A 14,692-nucleotide genomic window follows, 5' to 3' on the forward strand; every position below is an offset into this window, starting at 1 on the left:
TCACCAAATCGGACAGAAAGGCTGCTCAGTGCTTCCCACTCCCACTGGTAAGCAAAGAAACTTCCCTCCTCCCTAATAAGGCAATGAATCAGTAACAGGAACTAAAAACAAAGCCCAGGGATCAGCAACTCTGAAACTGGACTACTCTAGTTCAGTAAGGCAGGAAAACAAGAGATTTTTTTTGTTTTATTACAGAGACAAGGAAAAAACAGACAGTAAATGCTATAAATGCTGTAAATCGGCTAGCACTTTAGTGTGTAGCCTACAGAAACAATTTGCAACAATTAGTAACTTAAAGTGCAATAAACAGTGTAAAATGCAGAAATCACTTAAAGTAGCAGTAAAACAGGCGAAATGCAGTCGCTAGCTTAAATAACAGTGGGAAAGCCACAAAAATACTTATATCTGGTAGAAAGTCACTCTTTTAGCTCTCTGCTGCTTGGATCACTCTGCAGGCCACCACGAGGATCTGTGCTGAGTTGGTACAAGCTGGAAAACGTGTTTAGCGTGTTTTATAGCAGGGGCTGAAAGGAGCTAGGAATTGGCCCAAACGACCAATGGACTACTAGTTTCTGGCTGAAACTTCACCAAATCGGACAGAAAGGCTGCTCAGTGCTTCCCACTCCCACTGGTAAGCAAAGAAACTTCCTCCTCCCTAATAAGGCAATGGATCAGTAACAGGAACTAAAAACAAAGCCCAGGGATCAGCAACTCTGAAACTGGACTACTCTAGTTCAGTAAGGCGGAAAACAAGAGATTTTTTGTTTTATTACAGAGACAAGGAAAAAACAGACAGTAAATGCTATAAATGCTGTAAATCGGCTAGCGACTTTAGTGTGTAGCCTACAGAAACAATTTGCAACAGTTAGTAACTTAAAGTGCAATAAAAGTGTAAAATGCAGAAATCACTTAAAGTAGCAGTAAAACAGGCGAAATGCAGTCGCTAGCTTAATAACAGTGGGAAAGCCACAAAAATACTTATATCTGGTAGAAAGTCACTCTTTTAGCTCTCTGCTGCTTGGATCACTCTGCAGGCCACCACGAGGATCTGTGCTGAGTTGGTACAAGCTGGAAAACGCGTGTTTAGCGTGTTTTATAGCAGGGGCTGAAAGGAGCTAGGAATTGGCCCAAACGACCAATGGACTACTAGTTTCCGGCTGAAACTTCACCAAATCGGACAGAAAGGCTGCTCAGTGCTTCCCACTCCCACTGGTAAGCAAAGAAACTTCCCTCCTCCCTAATAAGGCAATGGATCAGTAACAGGAACTAAAAACAAAGCCCAGGGATCAGCAACTCTGAAACTGGACTACTCTAGTTCAGTAAGGCGGGAAAACAAGAGATTTTTTTGTTTTATTACAGAGACAAGGAAAAAAAACAGACAGTAAATGCTATAAATGCTGTAAATCGGCTAGCGCACTTTAGTGTGTAAAAATAAATTCTTACTGTCAGTCTTGAACCCAGGACCCTGGTAACACTAGTCTGTATGACCGACCACTAAGCCACGACTCTCATCCCAGCACTTTGGGTTTGGCTGTTTCCAAGCAAACCATCTCCTCCTGGATCTCTACAATGTCAAGCGTAGTGAAAGTACAGATGTGCAAAATCTTACCATAACAGTAGATGTCCTTCTCTTCAATGTTGCAGCATTCTTCACCGAAGGCCATTTCGTCTTTCTTCGTCTGAAAAGGCACATTCTGCTAGGGCCGTTGCCTCTTCTGGTGCCTTTTTTCAAAAGTCTGGACACCAGTTCCATTCTTGAGGCTGCTACTTGGTCCTCTGCTCATACTTTTACTAAGCATTATAAATTGGGTGTTGTTTCCAGGGCCAGGGCAGGTTTTGCCAGGGCTAATATGAGTTTATAGAGGGCTCTGTTGTGCCTTCCTCCAACCCGGCCTTCTTTTTAGCTCTTGTAAACCCTCTTCAGTGAAGAATACTGCAACAGTGATATGGAAGGATGTAGTACAGTTTTGTAAAATCTTTCCTTAACAGTAGATGTCCTTCTCTTCACTGTTGCAGTATTCGGTCCTTCCTTTTTCCCCCTTCTATTATAGCTCCTGCCCCTGTGTTTTGTTTCCCTCCTAGCCAGGGAGCTGTCTCTTCCTTTCCCTTCTGAACCCTTTTTTATTCTGTATGTGCATGTTCTCCTTTGACATTAGGGGTGTTTTGTTCTTCCTGGAGCAAATCATTTCTAAGCACTTGCATGCGTACGCCATCTTTATGCCCTACGCAGGGAGCATACATGTGATGTGTGGCACCTGTAAGATCTAAAGCCTTTGGTATACTGACTGGATGTTGGGTTATCTTTGGCAGGAGATCCCTTCGGTGAAGAATGCTGCAACAGTGAAGAGAAGGGCATCTACTGTTATGGTAAGATTTTACACATCTGTACTTTCCCTATGCTTGACATTGTAGTATCACAGTAGTTTTTTCCCCTGAGTCAGTGGTTTGTTTCCAAAACTGCTGTCTTTTGCATACTTTCAGATAGCGCATTCCTTGTCCACAGCACCAGTTAACCTCTCAGGGATTGTGTTAATAACCTCTTTATGTTTTCCTGTCTATGTTCTATATTTACTGGACTTAATCTGGTTGATGACTGTGGCTCAGGAGATACTGAAGTGGCTTTTTTCAAGTTCTGGGTAATTTTTCATCTGCTAATAGAATCCTCTTCCTTTGCAAACCCTCCTTATAAGAGTTCCATAGCCCATCAGCAGACTTTTCATGCTGCAGCGTCATGTGTGGGTGTGTGCCCATATCTGCTCTTGAATGCCCTCTTCTTTCCATATCTTAGGTGACAGTTAAGTACAGTGTCCCAGGCAATAAGGGGTAGATCTTCAATATTGCCCAACGACGAGTAGAGGTATTCTTTCTATTTTGAGTTCTTTACAGAGAATGTATCTGACTTTTCTCACACAGCTGATTACATTGCTTTTACACTTCACTGGCCTCTATTCAGAGGTGTAAAAATAGACTTAAATACTAGTCGTCTGTGAAATATTCCCCTTTTGATAGGCTAGACTGTGGGGGAAGGTTAGCATCTGTTCTTCACTTGATGAAAGTACACCTTTCAGAACAAAGAAATTTAGTGATTAGGTTATGCAGTTGGATTAGGGAGTTTTCTGTTGGCCTGATAGCTCACCCGTTAAACATAACAGTGCATTGCTGGCTGTTTAGAGAGATGATATTCTTATAGAACCATCCATGGCTGCTACATGGATGTCCACACATACCTTCATTCTTATTAGTGCTGCTGTGATATCTGCTTTGAGTTCCATTACTGTCTTCATCTGAAGGCAAAATCTGTGTTTCTGCGTTAACACTGAAATATCAGCTTTTAATGGATTCTGATTAGACACCATTAGTGTGGGAGCAACATTCAGTATCGGCACTTCAGAGATGTCTTCAGTTCTGGCACTGGAGGACCTGTGCTTATATAATGACTTAGTATGGAATGTCAGTTCATCATATTGATCCCTGTTGCAGTAGCCTTAGCTATATGGGTTATATTCTGCCAAGGATATAACAGCCAACCAGCTTCCATGCACCCAAACTGTCAGGCAGCTCAAGCTGAGCTGACTAAGGGGCAAGTTTGGGTGCAAAGTCCTTCACAGCTTTACTGTTGCAGAAGAGTATGGTCCTTTTGAGGATCAATGGTCAGCTTGTGCTGTTCCTTTGCTGGGCATACAAGTTCCCTTTGTGGGGAAAAAAACTACCATTCTCTTATTTGAATTGCTGTTTTATAACTTTCTTTTTCTAGAAAATTATTTTAAAGCTAGGAATGTTGTATTCTAACAGATTGTCGTGAGACTTTAATGTGTTTTTAAACGGAGCACTCATTTTCCTGTCAGTTTAAAAGTGGTATAAAGTAACTGAAAGTATTTTTTTCTGTGGTGAAATTATATTTATTTTATTTTTGTGTAGTTGGTATAGTGTGTTTTTCTGTCAGAAAAGTAACTTTTGCAGACTGGTAGTGTTTACTAACATTTGATTCTTTGTATTCCCAAGGAAGGATGCACCATTTTTGGCTTGACCATGAAACAGATCATTTGTCCCATGGTCGGGCTGCCTTCTAGCCAGAAAAAGAAAAACATTAAGCAAACAGCCTTTACAACCACAGCAGGTTAGCAGTTGGCCTCAGCCTCAGGTGGGCGACTCTGCTGTGATCATTTGTTGTACCTTAGCCTCCTTATCTTTTACCCTGGATTCCACTGGTGTAGCTCCTACAGCCACCATGTACCTGGGGTTAGGCATGTCCTCTGCCACTTTTGGGTGCCCTCAGTGGGCACGGTTCTGGGACTGAGAACAGGGAAGGTTTTCCTGTTGTGTCAGAATGTTAGGCTTTTCCCTGTGGAAGCTGGTGCCATTAGTAACGTGGTTGGACCCACTTTTCCTGTCAAAAAGAAACAGAAAACCAAGCATGTATCTGCTCCTCCTCAAGTTTCTGTGGATGGGAGTAGTTTATTGGGTCTGACTCGGGGGTTTAATTCAGGCTATTGATCCTTCTTGTGAAGTATTTTTTGGTAAAAAAAAGAGGGATACATGTTTTCCTGAAGAGATTCAAATTTCTGAATCTGAACAGGAAGTTGCAGGGACAGATGCATGTTTTTTTCCTCAAATGTCTGATTCAGACTTAGAAGAGAGCTCATGTTCTGATTCTGTCTGGGGGGGGGGGGGGTTCTCTTTCTCTGAGACTACTGCTAGAATGTTCCAGTGTTTTCAGTGGGAGTACACAGAGGTTCTTATTTCCTCTGAAAATACTATGAGTTTTTACAGAAGGATTTTCCAGATCCTACACACATTCCCTCCTGTTCTGCCTGCTTTAGAGGATGTGTGCATTACTGCCTGCAATTTTCCTGATAAGTCAGCCAGCTGTCCCTAAAAAGACAGTTGGAATGTGTAAAGTTCGTCATTCTTTAAGTTTTTATGCATTACTGCCAAACCTGACCGAGCAGCTATAGCTCTAGTTGATCCCACTACTGCTAAGCACTTAGTAAATTCCAACCCCACTCTTTCTGATAAGGATGTGGAAATTATTATAGGTATGGGGAAAAGAGTGTATACTTCTGCCACTTTGAATTACAGAATTTTGATTCGGCAAGGCTTATACGTTAAAGTTTGTTCTGATTAATTGTGAAGGTATGAGGAATGTTTCATCTATAAATGTTAAGTTGTCTATCTCGCCTTCGTTTCTTGCTTGTTGGGATCGGAGCCGATCCTCGGCTCCGACTCGGCCATCTTCTATAGCTCGAGAGCTGTTTACTGGCTCGAGGCTACCCCTTATCCCATGATGCCCAGCGCTAGCTACCCAGATCTCATTTGCCCCTTCAGCTGCGAGGTTCATGGTTACTGGCTCAGGCTTGTATAACTTTATAATCTGCTGCTTTTTGTCAGATTAGGGATTTTTTGAGGGTAATTGTTGTTATATAGCGATAACTAGTAGTTTTGTTTCCCTCCCTTAGAACTCGTTTAAATTAGAAGAGTTCCCCCCTCCCTGTAGTAGTGTTTAGTCTTTTGGTTAGGTAGCCATTTGAGTTAGAGGCTCCCTAGTCTCTTTTAAAAAAAAAAAAAATCTATCTTATACTGCTTTTTTTGTAGTAGTGTTCTGTTTTTAATTTTTAGTGCGCTGGCCTGTTGGCTGAAGTAATTTAGAGTTGTGATTTCCTCTTTTTGACGGGGTATGTCTAAAGAATCTAAAGTGTCGGGATTCAAGAAGTGTGACTCATGCTGTCCGAAGATGTCTCTGACAGATGGGCACACTTCTTGCATCTATTGCCTAGGCGCAGTGCACCTGCAGGACTCTTGTTCTATCTGCCATGCATTTAGCCCAAGTGTTCTGCAGGAGCGCAAGAATAAACTTATTTTGAGAGGCCTTCTCAAGCCTCAGGATTCGCCAGCCAAGGCTCAGCCAGTAAAATCCTCTACACCGGCCAAATCGTCGGCTCCTAGCTCGGAGCCGTCATTGGCCCCGACCTTGCCTACTACCTCTTTGGTTCCGGGTGGAACCGAGGAGACTGCTTCCTCGTCGGCTCCACTAGTACCCTCGGAGCCGTCAAGTACCCAGAAAAGGCCAAGGTCCCCTTCGCTAGACTCCATTAATTCGGCTCCTCGGTCTCCCCTTTTGCAGAGTGACTGTAGTCATAGATCTTCACATTCTTCTCGGTCCTCTAGGCTCTCAGACCACGACGTGGAGAGAGTGGTCAGTAGGTTGCTGAAGTCGCAGGCACTGACCAAAATGTTGTCCAGCCCTTCTCATCAGGTGTCGGCTCCGTCCATTTCTATTGATGTTCCTCCTCTGACTCCATTGAGCTCGGAGCCGGAGTTTATTGGGGTTCGAGTCGTGGAACCGTCGGCTCCGATTACGATTTCTCCTTCGGATCCGTCGTCGGCTCCGATCCCATCGATGGTGCCTTCCGTCGAGGGATCTGGGCGCCGAGACTCCCTCATCAGCTCTGAGGAGGCGAGTGGCATCGGACCCTTGTCCGACCCCACTCTCCCTCTCGGAGCATCGGCGCAGGTGAGATCGGCTCCTACATCGGCCTCGGAGCCGTCTCCCTTGGTGCGGAGGAGGATTCCGGTCTCTTCGGAGCCGGAGCCTTCTCTGCATCGTGGCAGGGACGCCTTCGATGTCATGAGGAGTGTGCTGCCCTCCCAGTCAGCTCCACCTTCGACCCCACTGGCTCCGTCCCCCGTAGTGCCTGCGTCAAACTCTGTCCCTCCTCCAGACCCCAAGCGTGGGGAACCAGCACTCCAGACCACCCCATTGGGTGTTTCCTCTTCCTCCAAGGCCTCCCCTGATCATTCAGAGGAGCCCCCTCGGAAGAAGAAGTGCAAGAGGAAGCACATTGACTCCCCCGAATCTTTCACTTCGGATACGGATTTGGATGAATAGGAAGGGTCCCCGAGATCCCCCTCTGAAGATGTTTCCTTTGCGGACATACTAGAAATGCTTAAACAGAGGGGGAACTGGAATACCCTTGCCCCTACCGAGGATGAATCCGTATTCCTGGATGTGTTCGGTCCCCAACCCTCCAACTCCTGGGTTTCTCCGCCCTTCGATCCACTAATGTCAGTGGTGGCTGGAAGGGCTTGGTTCGGCCCCGGATGCAGTGGAACCAAACCCGAGGAGGCCAAGCAAGTTTATCACTGCTCCCCCAGACAGGCAGTTCCTTGCTAAGGGTGTTCCCGTGGATGCCATGGTGGTAGCAGCAGCCACTAAAAAGGAGTTAGCGGAAACTTCTTCGTCTGTCCATCCTCCTAACAAGGAGTCCAGGACCATGGACAGATACGGGAAGTGAATGTTTGCTTCAGCGACCTTCTCCATGAGGTCACTGAACTACTTATGCCATTTCACCAGGCTTCAGAGGGATCTCCTGAAAGAGCTCGGAGATACCCTTCAGGATCCATCAGCTGAAGGGGCTCAGGCTGAAGTGGCTTCTCAGCTGGCAACCCTTAACTCAGTAGTCAACTCCTCCATGAGGCTCATTTCCTACGCAGCCGATGGTGCGAGTAGAGCTGCAGGCACAGGTGTGGCACTTCGGAGACATGCATGGATGCGGCTGTGTAACTTTGCGGAACCCTTTAGAGCGTCATTCACCAACACTCCCTTTGACGGTTCCTTTCTTTTTGGACCACAGGTGAAAGACACTCTCACTAGGTGTGAGCAGGAAGGCAAGACTCTCCCTGCCGTGGGAGTCCGTTTTTCCACTCCTTCCAGACCATACGCCAAGGGTCAGAAGAGTGGGAAAATGTGGTTTTGCAAATCCCAAGGAGCTTCACCTGACACACGTAGTGATTTTTCATCCAGGGGCAGAGGAGGAAATAATAATAGCAACGGACGCCGCCCTCGTGGCAGAGGGGGTCCGCAGAATCAGGGCAGCAGAGAATCTTTTTCTGACAAGCCCTTCCAACATCCCTGAAGTGTTACCCGACTGTCTGCCTCTGGAGGCAGTCGGGGGAAGACTTTCAATGTACTCAAAGGCCTGGCTAAACCTAACGCAAGACAAATGGGTACATTCAATCATATCCGGAGGTTACAGAATCCCATTCTTTCAATCCCCTTTACCGTCACGCAAGTCCCCCCCAGATGTTCCATCCAATCTGAGGGACCAAGCAGTTATAAAAGTTTCAAAACTGCTAGAAAAAAGAGCCATCTAGGAAGTCCCGGCAGACTGATACGAATCCGGAACTTACTCAAGGTTCTTTTGGGTACTAAAAAAGACAGGGGACTGGAGACCTGTTTTGGATCTCAGCAGACTGAACAAGTCTGTTCAAAGAACAAAGTTTCTGATGGTCAAGCTACAGTCCATTCTACCCTTTCTGGGTCAGGACAATTGGCTGTGCTCCATAGATCTCCAGGATGCGTACTATCATATCAAGATGGACAGACGCTTCAGGAGGTTCCTTCGCTTCCGGCTGGGAGCCAGTCATTATCAGTTCAGAGCTCTGCCCTTTGGTCTCACCACAGCCCCCAGGGTGTTCACCAAATGTATGGCAGTGGTCACAGCTCACCTGAGGTGTTGAGGATTCCAGGTGTTTCCATATCTAGACGATTGGCTCCTCACTGCTACTACCAGGCATCAACTTCTTCAAGCCAGGGATTACACATTTTCAATCTTCTCTCAGCTAGGCATTACTATAAATTTAAAAAAATCTGTCTTGTTGCCCTGTCCATCTATTACTTTTATAGGAGCAGACTTAGACACAAGGAGCATGTACGCAAAGCTACCTTCGGACAGGGTGTCCACTATTCACCAGCAGGTTCAATTCCTCATGCAGTGCAAAAGGGTACAAGTCAGGTATGTCCTTCAAACCCTAGGCTCTATGGCAGCGACAATTCTTCTGATACCTCTGGCCCATTTTCACATGAGAATCCTTCAGTGGCTTCTATTCACACAGTGGTCCTTCCAACAGCTCCCCATGTCTCATATGATCATGATTACAGAAGCATGCAAAAGACACCTTTCCTGGTGGATGGTCTCCCCTCTAGTGACTCAGGGCAGACCCTTCATTCAGTCCCCTCCGGTTGCCACAGTGACCACGGATGCCTCACTGATAGGGTGGGGGGGACATTATCAGGGCAGGACAGTCCAAGGCACTTGGCAGCCTCACGAGTACCATCTGCACATAAATGTCTTGGAGATGAAAGCCATGCTTCTAGCGTTGCAAGCCCTTGAGGACTCTCTCCCTTCTGGGACCATTGCAATTCAAATGGACAACATGTCAGTGGTGTGGTACATCAACAAGCAGGGCGGAACCGGGTCCTACCCCCTGTGTCGAGAAGCACTCAGACTCTAGCAGTGGGCGATTTCTTCCCAACGATTTCTGATTGCGACCCACATCCCTGGGAAGTCCAGTGTCATAGCAGACAGGCTAAGCAGAGCTATTCTCATGCCTCATGAGTGGTCTCTGAATCAGGTAGTTGCAGATCTGATCTTCTGCAAATGGGGACAGCATTGCTGCGATCTGTTTGCCACCCCCTTCAACACCAAATGCAGCAACTACTTCTCCCTTTTATTGCTTCCCGGTCACCCTCCCAGAGACACTCTAGTCCACGATTGGCCTCAGGGACTTCTTTATGCCTTCCCTCTGTTCCCTCTTATACCCAAACTCATACAGAAAGCTCTTCCGTTGGGTTGCAAAATGATTCTCATTGCCCCCTACTGGCCTCGACAGATATGGTTTCCGTTCCTGCACCGTTACCTCATCGAGCAGCCCTGGACTCTGGATGCTATTCCAGACCTACTGATTCATCAATCAGGAGAGCTGCATCAATCCCTCCCAAACACTCCAGCTCACAGCTTGGTTGATCCAATTCCAACCTTAGCCAGACTTCCCAGCATTTCCCAGCCGTGCGTGAGATTGTCTCCTCTCACAAATTCGCTACTAGGAAGATTTATGCTAGCAAATGGAAATGTTTCTCTTGTTGGGCAGTGGCTAGGAACATAGATCCCTTTTCAGCCCCAGTGCACGAAATCTTGGAGTTCCTAACAGAGCTTTTCCATTCCGGGTCCGCTTCTGCCACAATCAGGTTCAACTAGCGGCCATCTCTAATTTTCATGTTGGGTTTTCTAATATAAACATTATGTCTCATAAGCTGTGTAAAGCCTTTCTCAGAGGGACTGCTCTCCTTAGGCCCCCAGTAAGAGATTCCCCCTCCTCCTTGGGACCTTAATTTGGTACTAGCCTCCTTGATTATGCCCCCTTTTGAACCAGCTGCTTCCTGCTCCATTAAGTTCCTGTCTTGGAAAACTCTCTTTCTGGTAGCTATTACCTCAGCCAGACATGTCTCGGAACTTCAGGCACTGAGTGTTCGTCCTCCGTACTTAGTTTTTCATAAGGACAGGGTTGCGCAGAGAACTAATCCCTCCTTCCTTACGAAGATCTGCTCGGAGAATAACCTAAACCAATCTATAGACCTCCCTGTGTTTTTCCCTAACCACACCAACATGGCAGAATACAAACTACACCAATTGGATGTTCATAGACAATTGCGTTTTTACCTGCATAGAACGAAGGATATAAGAAAGTCGGAACAACTTTTCCTTTCCTATGCTAGGGGCAAACAGGGTCTTCCAGTTTCCAAAGTGACTCTGTCCAGGTGGTTGTCTCACATTATTACCTTCATCTATTAACTAAGAAACAAAGAGTTGGCTTTCAAACCGAAAGGTCATTCTACTAGGGCTTTGGCCACCTCTCTAGCCTTCCAGGCTAGGTTGCCCATGGACTCTATCTGTGCCTCTGCCACGTGGGCAAATCCTCATACTTTTGTTTCTCATTACAAGTTAGACATGGTCTCCAGGAGTAGATTTAACTTTGGTTCCACTGTTCTGAAGAGTCTGTTCCAATGAGCCACCCAGGATCGTAGGTGCTAGGGATGCTGTCCCAATAAGCAACAAATGAAGGCGAGATAGACAACTTAACATAAAGAAGTTATGTACCTACCTTAACGTTCCATGTTAGTTGTCTTCATCTCGCCTTCTTTCTTGCGTCCCACCCTCCGTCCCCCTGTCCTATTGGACCGAGAGGAGTTCTGGTTTCACTGGCTGAGTTTTCTCTGGTTTGTTTCCTCTACTGACTGTGAGAGTATTACAGGTTTGCTCAACCTGTTTGTTTGGACAGGTTGATTCTATGGCTATGTCTGGGGTTAGCTATTACAAACGAGATCTGGGTAGCTAGCGCTGGGCATCATGGGATAAGGGGTAGCTTCGAGCCAGTAAACAGCTCGCGAGCTATAGAAGATGGCCAAGTCGGAGCCGAGGATCGGCTCCGATCCCAACAAGCAAGAAAGAAGGCGAGATGAAGACAACTAATATGGAACATTATGATAGGTACATAACTTCTTTTTTCTTCTTATGAGTAGCATTGGTGGTATATTGGTGAGCATAGCTTCCTTCCAAGCAGCTGACCTAGATTTAGTTCCCGGCCAGTGCAAGAAGTATGTATGTTTAGACACTCATCTTGATTCCATTGCAAAGGGACAAAGACATGTTGCTTATTTTGAGGTTGGTATAATGGTTAAGATGTTTAACTTACAAACACAAGGTGCAGGATTTAATTCTCACATGGGGTAATTGGCTAGGCGTAAAATGGCCGACAAGGGCGGTTAGCCTAGTAGTAATCTATGAACCTATTAGGGGATCCCTGGTAGTCTAGTGGTTAGGATTTGGTGCTCTCACTGCCACGAGCTGGGTTCAATTCCCAGTCAGGAAATTTCAGTGGATTTTTTAAAATGGAGTCTGGTTGGTGTAGTGGTTAAGGTGTTGACCTTACAGAAACAAGGTGTAGGGGTCGATCCTCACATAGAATAATTGGCTAAGCTTAAAATGGTCCACGAGAACAGTTAGCCTAGTAATAATTTATGAACCTCTGAAGAATCTGCTATACATAACTTGGTTTATTTTGTTGCACAGATCACTCACTACCATACCTCTCAACCTGGAAACATCAAAAATCTGGACAAGGCCCATGAAAAATAGGTACAAATCTGTACGCTGATTAACATAAATATGCATACATAATTATGTAACCCCACCCACTCCAGTGGAATTGTGGGATACCAACTTTCAAATGCAAACTGAAAAACAGACAACCAAAATATGGCACCAGAGTCCTCATGCAGCTATTTCAATGTCCCATTACCTGGGTATTTTGCCCCATTTACCATAAACACTGATGTGCATACTGCAATGATTATTTGGATTTTATTTTTACATTTTATAGCACAATGCAGTGCACAAACACTAATAGACATCTGCTAAACAAAGCAATACTGTCTCACAATGAAAATAGACTTAGCATTAAAACTTCTCTGCCCTTGAAACTCACATTCATTGAAACAGCATTGAAATCCACACCACATCCAAAGAAAATGCATCTGGCCAGTGGTGGATAAAGATTACCTTTGGCCTGTTTTCAAATCATAGACCCTTTGCACATAAAACAAGAAACATACATGTGTTCTTTGATGCACCTTCCTAAATTTATTAAATTTATATTCGTTGTATAATACAGCACACTTGTTAGACTTAGAGCACATTTTAAATTTATTGTTTTAACATTTTTCCAGTAGGCAATGAAACAAAATGTATGAACCAATAATGACAAAACTGCCCAGTTCAGAACATTTCCATCATAAAAGTCTACTTCCACACACAATGTATTTATATATATATATATATATATATATATATATATATATATATATATATATATATATATGTGTGTGTGTGTGTGTGTATTTTGACCCCATAAACCTACTTATTTCAAGAAGTCATAATTTGGAATAAAATATAGATAGATCAATACATTGATAGACAGAAAGAACACAGTATAATTCCTGACAGTAGTTTCTAGTTAATAAGAAAATGGTGCTATAATCTATTAAACTTTTCAAAGAAAAACTGAATCAAATGTAATAAGACTAAAAAGTTGTCATCTGTAAAGTATCAGAAATCATGTAATCTAATTTGCAAAACTCAGATTACCTGATTAGTAAGTTAAAATCTGAATCCCATACTGTAAAATGTATCTGATCTAAGTTACCAGCCAGAGGTAAAGGACAACTTGAGTGTTCATTTTGCATTTCACTCTTCCACAGCTTGAATGGAATTCTGACTTTGAAAGCACATATTTGTATTAGTATGCCCAAAAATAACATAAAATAAAATAATACACTAATATTAACTACCAATGAGGCTGCTGACTTAAAAACTAAATATTTAGTGCTTTGGTAATATCATGCCTTCAAGGATTCTAGAAACACTAACAAAAAATCCATTACACAAACACAATCACGACTTAATTGGTAAACAAAAAATGAGCTTATATTAAAAATGAAAGGCACCCAATTAAATTCATTATTAAGTCTGTAAGTGTTCATTGTATTATATCTGGGAATCAGTTCAGCTTCTTTTTAAGTAACATTTTTTCAATACTGTACCGCAGCCACGATGGTGCAGCAGTAGCGTTGTTGCCTCACAGCAAAGAGGTTCTCCTGTTTGATTCTTGGCTGGAGCGCCTTCTGTGTGGAGTCTGCATGTCCTCCCCGCGGTCAAGTGGTGTTCGAAAGACATGCGTAGAATGGGTGTGCCTTCGCTGAAGGTTGGACATTGAGCTGGCACCTCGGCACCCGTAAAAAATCTACTGCCAATCATTAGCGGATCGGAGTTCCGCTGTGGCAACCCCTAACCGGGAAAAGCCGAAAGAAGAACAACAACATACTAAAAGGAGAATTGTACGCTATCCCTATGTACCTGCTCAAGAACATATACTCTTAGAGTAGTTATAACTTATCTTACCATGATTTTATGAAATATAAGTGATGCCATAGTGTTTTCCATTTTCTTACTTTTAACAAAATGAATGCACTAATGAATACATTTTAAATTGCCTTTTAGTTCATGCTATATAAGCTGACCCACACAAACAAGAGATTAATCTACTCCAGTAGTATAGCATGTTCAGAGGCTATTGTATAAAATTTCTTAATAAAATTAATTTTACTTGTTATAAATTTACGTATATTGAATGAGCCGCAAGGTTATGTTATTGTTAAGATCATATAACTCCAGAAACTACTCTGACATTTAATGGAATCGGAGCGATGTCTTGAGCTGTTATCTTCTTTGCTAAGTAAATACTGACTGTAACTTGAGATGCAAAACTTGAAGAGTAACGGCAGGGAATTGTCAGTTTTTTAAAGTTTCAAGCTCACACACAGTTTTCCTCTCACTCTCCCCTGCACACATGCATCTTACACACACACACACATACTTCTCTGCCATTCAGAATGACGACTCTCATGCTTACATAACAAATACCTTCCTCTGCTGTCCAGAACGTCAGCACAGCCATCATAATAAATCCTTCCTCTGCTTCTATTCGCTCATGGCAGCCATCATAAGTCCTTCCTGTGCCATGCAACATGACTCTTCTGCTTTCCTCGTGGCTTGGCTGGAGCAACCGGAAATGCATGCACATGAGCCCTTGAACTCAATTCTGATAGGCTGGTAGGCCATTTCACGGAGCTGATGTCATCATGCATGTGATGACATTAGCTCAAAAAGCCGAATAAAAAATTTAAAATAAAAAAGATGGGAAATTCGGAAATTAAGGGGTGCCACTCGGGAATCATGGCAGCTCAAAAAGCCCGAATAAAAAATTTAAAATAAAAAAGACAGGAAATTCAGAAATTAAG

The 14,692-nt window shown here is 43.9% G+C and overlaps 1 protein-coding gene and 1 non-coding gene across 2 annotated transcripts in view; both read left to right on the forward strand.

The window, feature by feature from the left end:
- DHX37 (DEAH-box helicase 37) overlaps window positions 1–14,692 on the forward strand; it is a 1,097,190-nt gene that overhangs the window by 998,368 nt on the left and 84,130 nt on the right. The window lies entirely within an intron of this gene.
- On the forward strand, window positions 11,635–11,706 carry TRNAE-CUC. Its single transcript has one exon. It is a non-coding gene; the product is annotated as a tRNA-Glu (tRNA).

The sequence above is a fragment of the Protopterus annectens genome, chromosome 4.part0, assembly GCF_019279795.1.
Source record: "Protopterus annectens isolate FY-2018-M chromosome 4.part0, PAN1.0, whole genome shotgun sequence".
Lineage (NCBI taxonomy): Eukaryota > Metazoa > Chordata > Ceratodontiformes > Protopteridae > Protopterus > Protopterus annectens.